The following is a 13,879-nucleotide window of genomic DNA, read 5'->3' as shown; positions in this document are numbered from 1 at the left end:
TTAAACACATGTTCCTGAAAAACCGTGCAACACAGCAGGAAATCAAAACACCCTTTGTTCTGGGCACGGAGGAGCGCTGAGCAAACGGAGCTCTGATTTCCAGAAGCCCAGCCGTCCCGGGCTGCCCCTTGGTTTGGCGTCGCTGCGTTCATGTTCTGCTGCAGCATGTGGTATATGAGCGACCACAGGACTTTTACTGTCTGCCTCTCTAAGTCTGTCCTGCTATAACTTAAGAAAGAACTTACGGCATCTCTATAAAACTATTTGGTTTTAACTAGGTTGTTAAATTTGTTTGCTGAAGTCAGCTGTAAGGCGTTAAGGATTTCAATAGCACAGGGTGTCAAAGACAACTACTGCAGTCAGTGTGGCACTGGATGAGATTTATTTTGCAAACTTTGCCAACCCCAGAAAGGAGATTATATATTTTGGGAGATAGGGCGCCATCCTAGTAACAATGTTCACTTCACTTTTTTTTTTTTTTAACATCGAAGAGCTATAAGTCTCTTCCTAAATATTAACAAAAGCTTGTTGCAAAGCATAAGCCCCAGAGTGGGGGGATCGGCCGGCAGACTGTGCCCCCAGGTGTGGGCTGTGCCTTCACCAGGGAGAGGTAGTTTCTCCTATGGGACACGAACTGTCTGCTTTCATGCTTCCTAAAAATTGACCTGTAGGGTCAGCCCATCCCTATGTTTTGTTTCTCACAGTAGCTGAGTACTGGGTGGCCACCATACTATTCAGATACTAAATCAATGACTTTTTCCCCTCCCGGTACTTGTCTTTGTGACGTCATAGCCATTCCAAGGATGCCCAACCCATAGAGCTGGTAGTTGATGAAACTAAGAAGAAATATGAGCCTATCAAATTCATTTCTAAAGGTATTATATTTAAATGAGTCTTTCTCAACCAGGGACAATTTTGCCCACATCCCCCACCCCAGGAGACGTTTGACCCGGTCACTTTTTGTTGTCACGTCTGGGGAGGGAGGCTACAAGGGCAGCTAGTGGGCAGAGGCCAGCTTCTAAACAGCCACAATGCACAGGACGGTCTCATAACCAGGATAGCCCTTCCCAGAACTCGGCAGTGCCGCTGGTGAGAAAATCTGATGTACCCATTATGGATCCTCCTTCTTACGGAAAACAGGATTGTTCTCTGCACTCCAGTGCTCAGAAAGCCCGAGAGCTATGCTGAGATCATCTCAGTTAATCTTGCCTCTATAAGAAAGAGTCTTTTCTGATATGACATGAAAATTGTGTTCTACAAAATCCCACTATGATCAAAACTTGCAAAGGACCTCAGTATCCCAAGTCCAACCACAGATGTTTCTCCCTCATCTCAGCCCCTCGACAGCAGTCAGCTCCGTCCACCACGTTCCCACCCTGGAAGCCCCTCGAACGCTAACTGTCACCTCTCCAGCCTCACCTTCTCTGCCACCTCCTCAGGCCGTCCCCCAGCCAGTTGCCCCTAGAGCTCCTCAAGACTCAACCAGATCCTCTCTTCTCGCCTGGGGAAGCCCGGCCACACCTCAGCCTCAGCCTCGTCCCCACATGCACAACTCAGAACGCGGGCGTCGGCCCAAAGCTCTCCACAGCCCATACCCACCTCACTGCCTGCCTGTCCTCTCCTTAGGCCATCTCACTGGCAACTACTCAAACAAACACCTGAGGGGTAACCTGGGGTCATGATCCCTTCCTAATCCAGCATGCCCTGGCTGGCCTGGGGAATGGCCCGCATTTACCCAGATGTGGGGTTGGAGCCCTTCACTGTTCTGCACAGCCTGTTGCCAAACTATCACCAAACCCTGCAGGTGACTCCCAAAGCCACCCACCCCTCTGCCATCTCTATACCACACCCTTGCCCAAGGCACCATCCTCTCCAACCTGGGCCTTTGTGGTGGACCCCTGCTAGACTTCCTGCACCTGCTTGGCTCCCTCTGACCTGAAGCCACAGTGATCCTAACAAACGCCTCAAGTTGTGATGACCACCCACCCCCAGCCTGCCGGCAGACTCCCAGACACACGCGCACGCACACACATGTGAAACCCTTTGCTGGCTCTCTCATGCTCTTACAATAAAAGACAACTTATGAATCTGGCCTGTAAGACCCTCTATGCCCTGGTTCCTACCACTCATTCTCTGACCCCCAAACACACTGGGCTTTCAGTTGCTCACACATACCTCACTCCCTCTGACCACAGGTCCTTCACCCATGCGGTTCCTTCTGCAGAGAGCTCCCTTCCCTCCCTGTGTACCCTCCTTAGCTCTTACCCATCCTTCAGGTCCTGCCTCAAGAGCATTTTCTCCAGAAACCTTTCCCACTCTCCCCAACCTGGAATATCCTCTTTGAGCACATTTGTGGATATACAGTGAAAGTTCCTGTGGCCAGGATTCTCACCTGGCCATGGCTGGCTAGCTCACTACATGCGTGTGGCAATACCTTGCTACTGACTCTATATAAAGAGCTCTGCCCAGCGGTCTGGGCAACACGGTGGCACGGCTGCAAGGCTGCAGGAGAGCAGAGCAGAGGCTGGAGGGGTGGCAGCGCCAAGGACAGAGGCCCAGAGGCAGAGACCGGCTTGCTGCGTGAAGACTCACTCTGAGTGGATGGGAGTCTAGTGATTGACCTGCCACCGTGGAAATGAAGTTGGGTATGACCCTTTCACCCCAAGAACATCCTACTGTCATTTCTTTGGTAATGCTGAGTCCACAGTGAAGTTGCTGGGGCCTGAAACCCACTGGCAAGACACACTGAACCAGACTTTTTAAGCACTTCCCTGTTTGTGATTTTACATGTTTTATTTATGTCATTGTTTGGCCAATATCTATATCTCCACTGACTATGTGCAACTCGAGGGTAGGGACACTGGGGCCTTAGGGACATGAAATAACTTGACTGAGTTCCATGAACAAACACAGGCACTGACAACTCTTAACAGCCACCAGCTCCGTGCAGTGGAGTTCCAGTTAGAGACGTGCAAATATCCAAACTCTGGTTTCATCTAAATACCACTGAAATAACAATTAGATCTTTTATATAGAATGAATGAACACAATAAATGGATGACTTATGCTCTCTGCTTGCCCTTTTCAGATACTTGATCTGCTTTTACAGTTTTCAAAATTTAAGAATTGGCTACCCAGGGAGAAACATACCCACTTTGACAGTTTTCCTTCTGACGAAAGGTTGAGTCGCCACATCTCACTGCTGCTACATTTAATGAACAGTGTCCTGCACCTTCTGGCCAGGAACAAGAAGGGGAGAAGGGCCACTTGGGGCCTTTTGCAGCTCTCAGCCTTTGTCTGGAAGTGGAGAAGCCACTCCGCCTTCAGGGCAGGCAGGCACGCTCTGTATGGAGGATCAGCCTGACTCTGGAAAAGGCCTTCTTTTGTCAGTTTCACGAGGAGAAATGCTTTTAAAATCAGCTGTAGCATATCCCTTAATAAAAGAGTAATTGGCAGCCAGTAATTATGCCCCACCTGAGAACATTGCAAGAATTGCAGTGAAATCAAGTTGTTTCCATAAAGGAAAACTATAAAACACTGGAAATATATATTTAGTAAAGAAATAGGATGAAAAGGAAACACAGCTCTTAAAATAGAGCACATAGGAAAGTTAACCAAAGGCAAGATGCTCAAGAAAATGTAAATTTTATGGTTTCCACAGGGAAAGTAGGATGTGCACTATGCAGAGACCTACCCAAAACACGATGACAGTTCATTGCAAAGTGCTGAGTTAATAAATAGGTAGCTTGGTTCTAATTTTCCATCTCTAAATTTAGGTTCATTGCAGTACACCACTCCGCGTCCTAAAATGTATGCCAGAAAGCCTTTATTAGCGTCCAAGTTGACTTCATTCATTCTGTTCTGCACTTCAAAATGTGAGCCACCTCTTGCACGGTCCATGGATTTCAATTACCTGTTTGGTTGGGGATTGATCTTAATTTGTTTCTGGGACCACAGTTAGATCACATTTATTGCTTTGAAAAGAACACAAAAATCAGTGCTGGCTATGCACACCGCTCTGGGTACCCAGGCTTCAGGAGAGGTGGCGGCTGACGGGTCTGGCCATTAGCACCTGTACTATTCCCAGGCTCTGCAGAGTGGGAATTAGAAGACTGAAAATACACAAGCCACTTGAGCCTTTAGTCACACTGAGTACGCACAGGCCTTCCTCCTCTTTCCCTTCCTCCCTTCCCCACATTGGCACAGGGAAGGAGCTGGAGGTTGAGTCCTTCTTTCCAGCAAAATCAACCAGAACCTAGGCCAAGCTGGCAGCTCAGCTCTGCCCTGTTAGCAGCAGAGTGACCAGCTCACGTCCCCGAGCACCATTTCTTCATCAGCAAGATGGGACCGAAATGCCCACCTTGCAGGGATTTAATGAGAGGAGGCTGAAAGCAGCTCCCACCCAGAGCCCGTCAGCCACGGCCCCGGGCGGCCTCCCCCAGCTCGGAGTTCGCCTGCGGTCTGTCCTGATGACAGCCGGCCCAACCGTCGCCTCCTGCTCCCCTCATCCCTCCTCTCCCGCTGTTCTCCAACAATCCCACGACTCTGGACCCCTCTTGCCTTCTGTATACTTCTGAGTTGCCTGGCACTGATGGCACCCCAGCCAGGCCAGGGTCCCCTGCTTCCAGATCATGAAGGGGCTGAAGTCACCAGAATCGGCCCCTCACAGGTCAGGGGGCAGCTCTTCTCCCCGAGACAACAAGGTCCGTCACAAAATGATATCCCAAGCAACACTCTGCAAGTGCCACTGGGTGTATCATCTCCTCCAAGATTCTGTACACGAATCATGACTTTGTAAGAAGGCAAGGTTTCCCCTACTAAATGATGCAGTATCTCAGGCAGGCAGAGAAAGGCCCCAGGCGAACATGTCATGGGAAGCTCCATCCCCAGACCTGAGGATGGACTTGGGGAGGGCAGGGGAGCAGGAGCCAGGCAGTGGGGGTGGGGGGGCAGGGGCTGCTCTGCTCAGTCCAGCACCACAGCGCCCACAAACCCACCTGCCTGAAGACCCCTCCTGTCATATACCCTGGCTTCCCGGGTGCACAAATGCAAGGTGAAAGACAGGAATGGGGCGAGGAGGAGAGGACCAACTGGGAGCTCGCAGCTGCTGTCAAGGAGGAGAAGGAGCGGGGAAAACCCAAATCTACTCCTCCATCGGGTTTGCTGGAGCTGCCCGGACCCCCACCACCACCACCGCAGCCCTGTCAGCACGGGGCGCTGGCCCTGCAGGCGGCCTACATAGGTGTGAGGACACACCACGACACCTTGAATTTTCCTCTTCCCGTGACTCAAAATCTAATTTTCCCTTTCCCTTTTTAGAACTTTGAATGATGCTATTATTGAAGCTTCCAGTGGTAGGCACCTCCCAGCTCACATGCAGACCCTGTCCCAGTGACCCGAGTGACTCACGGTACATTCATTCAAGAGCGTGGTGCTTACTTGCTCTCAGTGACCACTGCAAGGACACCCCAGACACATCCAACAGGCTTAACATTCAAAGCCAGGTGAAAAAGCAATATGCAAAATTCCATCTGCCCCAAGATTGCAAACATGTAAAGTACTGATGCGCAGGGGTAGAAACCAGCCGTGAGCTAGAAGAGCGGATGCCTTAGGGTGGCAGGAGAGAGTGCCTTCTTTTTTCAACATCTATAACACAGCGTATTACCTTACAGTTCAAAATGCAAACACTGATAAGTGTTTAAGAAAGACCCTGCTCTGAAGATGCATTTGTTAGTCAATATTTTTTATTTGAGACTATAATGTTTGAAATAATTTGGAATTAAATGAAATTCTTTCCATGGGAAACATAACAGAGGACATGCTCCATTTTCCAGGCTAGCTCACAAACACCCTTTTGCTCTGATGGCGGTGACCGAGCACTGCCAGGGCCCAGCCTGTTCTCTTCCAATGGCAGCGCCCAGTGCGAGGCCTGGTGCAGACTTGGGGCTCGGGGCCGACCAGAGCCAAACAGCGAAAAGTGGGGGGCTGTCTGGGAGCAAGTGGGGAGAGGAGGGAAATGACAAGGTCTCTGGACTCCTCCTGAGAATGAGGCTCCCTGCCTGCCCTTCTAGCAGAACCCCAGCACATGCATCTGGGGTTCGGGTCCCAAAGATCCTGGGATTCCCCCACCCTGTAGCTGGGCCCCACCCTCTCTCTGCAGTTGGCATGGAGGTAGAGTGGCCCCATTTATGAACTAGTGCCCCAAGCACTATGGTCACTGGCTGCCCACGGGCAAGAAGACAGGACCACACTACTCCCAGGACACCCTGGTGCAGTATCGTGCATGGCCTGTCCAGGGGGCTCAGGGCCTCTGGGCCTCCTCCCACCCCTCTCAGTCTGAGTCACTCCCTGGGAGAAGGATGTGCAGCAGGCATGCCATCCAGGGTAGGCCCTGTCCTTCCCACCCACAGTCAGCACCACTCTCCACCAGGCCCTTCAGCAAACTGGTTTGGTGAGGCTGGTGCCCCAGGCGGCTGGGGCTGCACCCCTGAAGCTGTGACGCATCATGAGGAGAAGCGGACGCTCCTTCCTGGTGCCTGAGCGGGTCTCCTGAGGACTGCAGGCTCCCTGAGCCGAGCTGCTGCTCCCCGCCTGGGCTCTCACGGATGGCTTCAGCTTGGTTTGCAGAGCGCGTGGAGAGAAAGCCCAGACTCGTTAAAGCAAACCTCTCGTCCCCTGCCCTCTGCACCCAGGTTCCCGGTCATGTAAATCATTTCAGTCTCACCCACTGCCTTTCTTCTGCCAGTTCCCTGCACCTGTCACCACCTGTCCTGGAGGTGAGTGTCACTGTCACCTGTAGGCCCCTCAATAATCAGCAGCTTCTAAAATGGGCAGCCTCTCTTTCTGAGTCAGCTCACAATAAAAATCCCAGAATGCGGGCTTGCAAACTTGATCTCAACCTCTCTTTCTAACACATTCTGCTCTGCCTTCTGCTCAGACATCACTTACTTGAAGTAGATGGTGAATCAGAAAGCAACTGCCGACTAGGCATTGGAGCAAATCCCCGAGTGGCCTTCCCCTGAGACCAGCCCCAGCTCAGTCAGTTTGGAAGCAACCCAAACCTAGTTACTCACCTTAACCCCAATTCCCTCAGGCCCAATGATGGAAAGCAAGAGGGAAAAAGGAAATCTCAGAGAATGATCACCATGGGAAATACCTGTAGCCCTGGCAGTTTGGACAGAAGTGGCCCAGTCACCTCTGTTCAAGGAAGCAACACAAGATGCGATGTTCATGGTCTAGCGAGCGCCTTTGCCCCAGCTGTGTGCCTGGGTTCGCCTTATGTTAAAACCAGTGTGGCCTGAATGTATGAACCAGGCCTAGGAGGAGTCGTAAAGGGACACCATCCCTCACAGCCAATCCCCACAGAGAAATCCACGGGGCAGCAAGGCCACGACCACTCCCTCTGATGGGCTGGCTTGCTCGCCACCTCTTACATCGCCCCTCCCTTTTTGTGTTTTGAGTATTCCCATCATTTCTGTTCAATCTCAACCCTCCTCTCCTCTCTGTGATGAGTAAACCCAGCAGGCCAGGCAGTAGAGATGGCTCAGTACCTTTTCCCTTGGGGCTGTCACAAGTACTGCCTTTGATTAGGGGTGCATTTGCTTTACTTGTGTTTGAGCCTCAGTCTTTGCTGTAAGTGGCCCGTTTCTGACGTTGTGCTGCGAGTCTGGCCATCCACCTCCCTTCCAGCCTCGTGAGACTCAGCCCCCGTCTCCAGAGGGGCTCCGGCCAGTCCTGAAGCCCCCTGGGACCCTCCCCCACATCCCACCCCCTCCAGCTTGCGCTGATGTGGCAGCCAGCTGCCTCAGCCTGTCCCCAGCCCAAGCTCCAGGCTGCAGTCTGGCCCCACTCCAGGACTTCCTATGGCCAGCTTCATGCTGCCACCCCTTCTGCCACCTGCTTCACATGTATTCACATTCTCTGTGTCCTCCTCTGACAGCCGCTGTCTCTCCCATGCTGGTTAGCAGTCTCCTCAGACACAGGAAGTCCAAAGTCGGCACTCCTGCCTCCAGCTTTCTCCATGACCAGCATTTCCCTGAAAGCATCACCTGGGCCTCAAGACAGGGACTTTTTTTATGAGCTCAGGGTTTTGTCTGGGAGGTGTTTCAACTTAACCAGAGTGAACTTCCAACCCCTCCTTTAATGATCAAAAGAAAATCGTATCTGATTTACACAGTTACCTTAAATAAGCATCCCAGTGATGGTGCCAATTCAGGTGATTAGAAAAGGTAAAATTGAGTCAAAGTCCTACAGGTGTAACACTCAAAATCAGGGAAGATTTAAAATGAAAAGCTATCCTCCCTCTGCTCTTCAGTCCTACTCTACCCCTGCCTGTGTTGGGTGCACATGCAGAGACTATTGAGATCTCTTGCTTCTGTCTGTACAATGTGCCCAAGATACCTTCCATGAGCCACATTACTCAGTTCATGTGAATGCTGGGGGCAGTTTTCATATAGATTTTTAATGCATGTAAACTGAATTACCATTAATCCCAGGAGATGGATTCTAAGAAGTCGACATGGTCTTACCCACTGGATGTCCTCATATAAGAAATTCTCCTAAAACAACGTCTTCAGTGCATAAATTAATTTAAAATTGAACAGGGTAGTTTTACATTTCGAAGATAATAAAATTAACCAGACAGAACTGAGAGAGAAAACCAGTATCAAGGCTGAATGAAAAGAGCTTTAAAAACAAAGCCATGCAAAAGCTGAGTCATTTTTGACAGAATTGCATGGCCCCGTGGAAGTCCCCAGCCCAATCTTAAAAGGGGGTCACGTAATTCTCTTCTATGAACCAACCAGTTGCATCTGGCCCTGTGGAGACAGGCACTAGGGTGAGTTGATAACACTGTCACATGGAGTAGAAGACACCAACTTTCTTTAATTTTGCTGGCATGCTTTATCGCAGCATTAAACCAAGCAGACTTCACGTCGGATTAAGGAGATGCCCTGGACCTTTTTTGACATATGATACCAAGTGGTGAGACTGCAATAAAAAAGCTACAAAGATACATGAGTTTCATATTCAAGATCATCTTTCTGTTCTGAAAACCCAAACATCAATGTCTTAGCCCCAGAAAGTAAAACTTACAATGAATAGGATGTGAAACTGGCCAAACAGACTGCTCGTATTTCGCCATGACGCTAAATGAAAGTGCAGAAAGTCCAACAGCTAAATGAAAGCTTACGGTTTCTTAGATGAGATCTCCGAGGTCTCTCTAATCATCATACTCAAATGTTAGCAACAATAAAATGCACAATTTGAATTTGTGATTTAGTGACTTTTTTTTTTAATGCATTTGGGGTTCTTTTAAGAGTTCTGAAATTTCCATAGCAGCTGCATGCTGCAGTCCTGGTGGCATTTGGGGAAATACTTGTCAAATCCATATTTGGAACCAAAACTGCCTGTGAGCAAACAATTTTTTTCCCCTATTGTTGAGTGAAAATTCCATGAGCAAAAAATTCTTGCATTGTGTCCAGTAGAAACATGTCTTTCCACTGAACATGCTACCATAACAAGCCTGCCTGCAGTGTTTACACTGGAAGGAAGTAGCAGGAACATGCGTGCTCTTCCTTCCTCCTCCTCCTTTCCACCTCACCCTGCGCTCTTTATCAAGAGGGCAGGAGTGAGCTGGCGGGCAGCCAGCGATGACAAGCGCCACTGCCCTCCTCTGGGTCACGGAGCGCCCTTGGATAATACTCTCCATCTGCAGTCCCGTTTCCTTCCCCGTGATGTGGCCGTCTTAAAGGAATCGCTTAGAAGGTTCTGGCTTGCCACTGTGGCAAAGGCTCTCGCACCACAGATCTGCACACTGTGGCCCAACTGGCTGAAGGACGCCTCTGCTCATTTCCCAGCCAGTTCAGGCCTCAGCTGCAGTTTTCAGCTTTCATCAAAGCTGAAGCCCATATCGTTGCAACATCATGTGTGAGCCTGGGTCTGCAAAGACCAAGAGGAAGCACAGAGGGGACGTGGAGCGAGGCTGGGCCAGCTGCGCCCCATTAGGATGGGGTGGAAAGGTGCAGCTGATTGGCCCAGGGAGAAGGGGCTGTGTGCTGGGGATGGGCAAGGGGAAATTGGAGAGGGGCATCCAGGGGGGTGGCGTTCCACCCCACTTTGCTGCCACTTCCCACCCTCCACTAAGTTCCAGCTACCAGACTTGGCACTTAGGAATAACAACCCAGCCACCAAGGACTTAGAGGCTAGCGGGGGTGCAGGCACACAGAGACACAGCTCATTCTAATATGTGTCAGGCTGATGAAGGCATGAATGAGAAAGTAATCAAGAACCCTGGGAACATATAGAGAGGAAACAGAAACATCAGAAGGATAGCCTGCAAGGATAGCAAGGGAAGTAAAAGGAAGAAAAAAAAAACCGCCACCAGGACATTTCTCCCTTCGTTTAAATCCTTTAATTGAGCACCTACTCAGTATGATTTATTAAACACCAACTACATACAAAGCACACAAATAAATAAGGAACAGCTTCTGCCCTCCAGGATGTCAAGACAGAAACACGAGTGACTGTGGAAAAGAATTTGGAATCAGTTGACTGCTGCTGCCAGACACCCGGGGAGCGGGGGTGGCACGAGCCCTGCCTGACTGGGAGAGTCCGGAGGGCCTCCCAGAGACGGTGCCAATGCAACGAGCCCCCAAGATGGGTGCGATTTCGACTTGCCAGATGGGAGGTTAGTGTGCGCTGGACCCTTGGGAGCCTTAAGTGGAACAAAGCTGGGTACAGAGCTTCTCCCGCCTAAGGAGGTTTGAAGGGGTGCGTCTTGCAGGCTGGCACACGCCCCTGAGCACACATCCCATGCTCTCTTAAAACAAGGGGCATTTTGAGATATGACCTGCCTGTCCTGCAAGGAGGGCGCCAGGCACAGGAGAGCTGGACTCTGCCCACCGGCTGGCACAGCTGTCATCCAGGCCCTTCCCTCGGCCTCCGGTGGGGGCATCTGCCCTCTGCCCCTCCTCCTCTCAATGCCCCAAACTCCGCCCCAGCCCCCCACACTTCTACCATGCTGTGCAACCTTGGGCAAGCTACTCAGCTGCTCACTGCCTCGAAGTCCTCCTCAGGAGAACGGGGCTGAGGGAAGGCGCTCCTCACGGGTCCTGCGGAAGATGAGGTGGGAGCCGCCAGCGCGTCACCCACGGGAGAGCTGACACACAGGCCCAATCACGTCGCCCCTGGTAACCCTCCTGAGGCTCCCCATGGCTCTGGAGCAATGCCAGGACCCCTGCTGCTGGGGCACAAACCCTTCGCAATCTCTCCTGCCTTCCTGTTCTCCCCTTCGTAAACGTGGGCTTCACACAGCGCACGGAGCAGGCTTTTCATACATAACTATAGAATGAATGCATGAACCTTCCCTAGGTTCCCGTAAGACCCTTCCCCCGGCCATTCTGAACTCTCTGGTGCCTTAGACATGTCATCCTGGAAGAGAGCTTGCCTTTTGCCCGCCTTCATACCTCATCTGGCTGGCCCCCTGCTGGGTCCTCTGAGGCTCACCCAGACTGAGCTGGGTGCCCCTCTGGGCCTCAAGGACACCCGGGCCTACCTTCCCTTCACAGACGATTCCCGAAGAGTCATGTCACGGCCGGTCACCCGTCTAAGCCCAGGGTTCCCTGAGGTCCAGGATCAGTCATAATTATTTAGAAGTCTCTGGAATGATGCCTAAGCACTGCCTGGCCTTAGTAGGCACTTCATGAATGATTTATGAACACATGGATAAATGAATCAAATGTCAGTTGTGCGGTATCAACGATACCAGGGAACAAATCAATGCGTTGCTTCCTTTCTTCCCTCTGGCGCCGTTTCTGTAGACCGCCCAGTGCACACCGCATTCTGTCTCACAGGAAAGGAATGGGCCTTCGTTTTCCTCCCTTTTCCTGCCAGATTTACCTCCTGCTGCTGCACTGACAGCCTTTTGGAAGGTCCACCTTTCCCTCAACGTTCTCATGGTGATTGAGAACTGCAATCGCCACCCAGCAGTCCAGGTCAGCACGGAGAGGCCGACCAAGGTCCACCAGTCCACGCTGACAGATGAAACAGCCAAGAGACGGTCATCAAGCGTTGAGCAATAAAAAGCACAGGGGAAAACAGAGACAGACCGGCTCCCTTGGGCAGCGCAAGAGCAGGCCTTTGTGAGGAAAGATTCCTTGAGGAATCTGGGGAAACTACATTATAAAACTGCAACAGCCGACAGGACAGAATAATAGCACAAGCATCCTTCCTGCAGCGAGAGCGCTCAATGCCCGTGTGGCCCAGACCCCTCTACCTAGTGCTTTTAACAGTCACTTCCATTCCCACTGCCTAGGCATTCAAGGGTAGGAGAAATTGGGGAAACACACCTCCCTTTCTAAGTCTGCAGTTGGAACCTGGTCAAAGGGCACCAAGTACATTTTGACATTTTAGTTTTTTCTAAAGGAGCCAGGGATAAGAAAATGTGGCCACTAGGCCATGAAAGACTGAAATAAATGGCATTGTTTTTCCACACCAGACCAGCTGTAAAGATGCAAAGAAAATGCAACATGAAGAAACTAGGAAAAATCTTGAGTGTTTCAGAATACCTGTGAGCTAGAAATGAGCTGCGTGCCTTATTACATATTGCCCAAACTGGGACATTTTTTAGAGCAAATGGAGAAATTATTATTAACTGCACCTGGCCAGCTGGGTGTTAACCAGAACTACCCAGGCAAAGGGGTGAGAGTGGCCACCTACCTCTGAGGGGTGCACTCTGTGGATTCAGTCCTCAGGTGAAGAGGGTGGCATGTACCTAGACTGTAAAGGCCAGGTCACACTTTATTTTTAAAGGAGCTCTCTCTGGACTTAGCTCTTTGACTCTTCTCTGATGCAGTTTCAACCCAAACTGCATTGGCATTTCTTATCAGCAGAAGCAGGCAATAAAGTGTGGGAAGGACTCTAAGAGAAATGGGCCAGCGCTCTTGTGAAATTCTTTCAACACAGCCACATGCTTCTACAAACAGGAAAACATTTAGCAAGAGGTGTGCAAGCCGGTTATAGACGCAAGCATGTGATTCCAAGGTGACTGTCATCTGGCACACATCAGCACTTCTCCCCTTTAAAAATAAGCCCAAAAAAGTGAAGCTTTGCTTCACATATCCAAGGGTTCCTCCATCACAAAAGTAATTCATATTCCAGTCAGGTGATTTATAGCAAGAGATGAGAAACAGATATGTCACCTGCACTCTGACGACTTCACGATGTCCCCAGAACTTCAGAGCCAGCTGACTCCAGAGCACTTGCCATGCCTGCTGCTTCGAGGACAGAATTTGAGAGGGGCCTTCTTCAAGCCCAGCACCCTAAAAGAAAAGCACCCTAAAAAAGCTGAAGTCAGAGAGGCCTTGATTAAAATAGTAGAGGGGGGAGTACTCCGCAGCAATTTCTTCTGTTCACTGGCCAAAGTTTCACCCCCAGATCCTTCGCCAAAAGAGAGACAACATTAGACCTGGGTGCTCTTGACAGTTCCTCAAAAGCAAAGCCCGAGCCCCCCGCACCTCACACTCCCACTTCATGATGGTGCTCCTGGCTCCAGGGCACAATGCGGACTGGTAAGGAAAGCGCTGCAGAGATGCTTGGGATAGCAAGTGGGGTGCTTCTCCCCAGAGCCTGGTCACTGCCTAACTGGGCGCCAGAGGAGCCAGCTGCTATGCGGCCTGCACGGCGCACCGGGCTCCAGTGGGCAGTCAGCCCTTCAGGGCTCCGCCGGTTTACCGACCTTAGCCAAGTCCTCCCGTCCCGTGAGACAAGGGCAGGACTCGGCTGCTCCTCAGATGGCGACACCGTGCAGAAAGCTGGCGCCAGGGAGTTCGGGTGCTGCACAAACACGCCAATGGTGAAGCCTGTATTCAGTGGCACACCC

General features: G+C 51.0%; 2 long non-coding RNA genes across 2 annotated transcripts in view; both read right to left on the bottom strand.

The window, feature by feature from the left end:
- The window catches only part of LOC118910498 (uncharacterized), a 29,584-nt gene extending 15,963 nt beyond the window's left edge, over positions 1–13,621 (bottom strand). Inside the window, exon 1 of the long non-coding RNA XR_005024009.2 lies at positions 12,718–13,621. This is a non-coding gene — a long non-coding RNA (uncharacterized LOC118910498). The remainder of the gene's footprint in view (positions 1–12,717) is intronic.
- LOC130682641 (uncharacterized) lies at positions 5,727–7,726 on the bottom strand. The gene is made up of 2 exons (XR_008995956.1): positions 7,157–7,726; positions 5,727–6,615 (listed from the first exon to the last, which is right to left on the bottom strand). It is a non-coding gene; the product is annotated as an uncharacterized LOC130682641 (long non-coding RNA).
- Positions 13,622–13,879: the final 258 nt, after the last annotated feature.

Source organism: Manis pentadactyla, chromosome 2 (assembly GCF_030020395.1).
Source record: "Manis pentadactyla isolate mManPen7 chromosome 2, mManPen7.hap1, whole genome shotgun sequence".
NCBI classification, from domain to species: domain Eukaryota; kingdom Metazoa; phylum Chordata; class Mammalia; order Pholidota; family Manidae; genus Manis; species Manis pentadactyla.
Note: the sequence above shows the minus strand (reverse complement) of the source record. Positions and strands in the feature narration are given on the sequence as shown.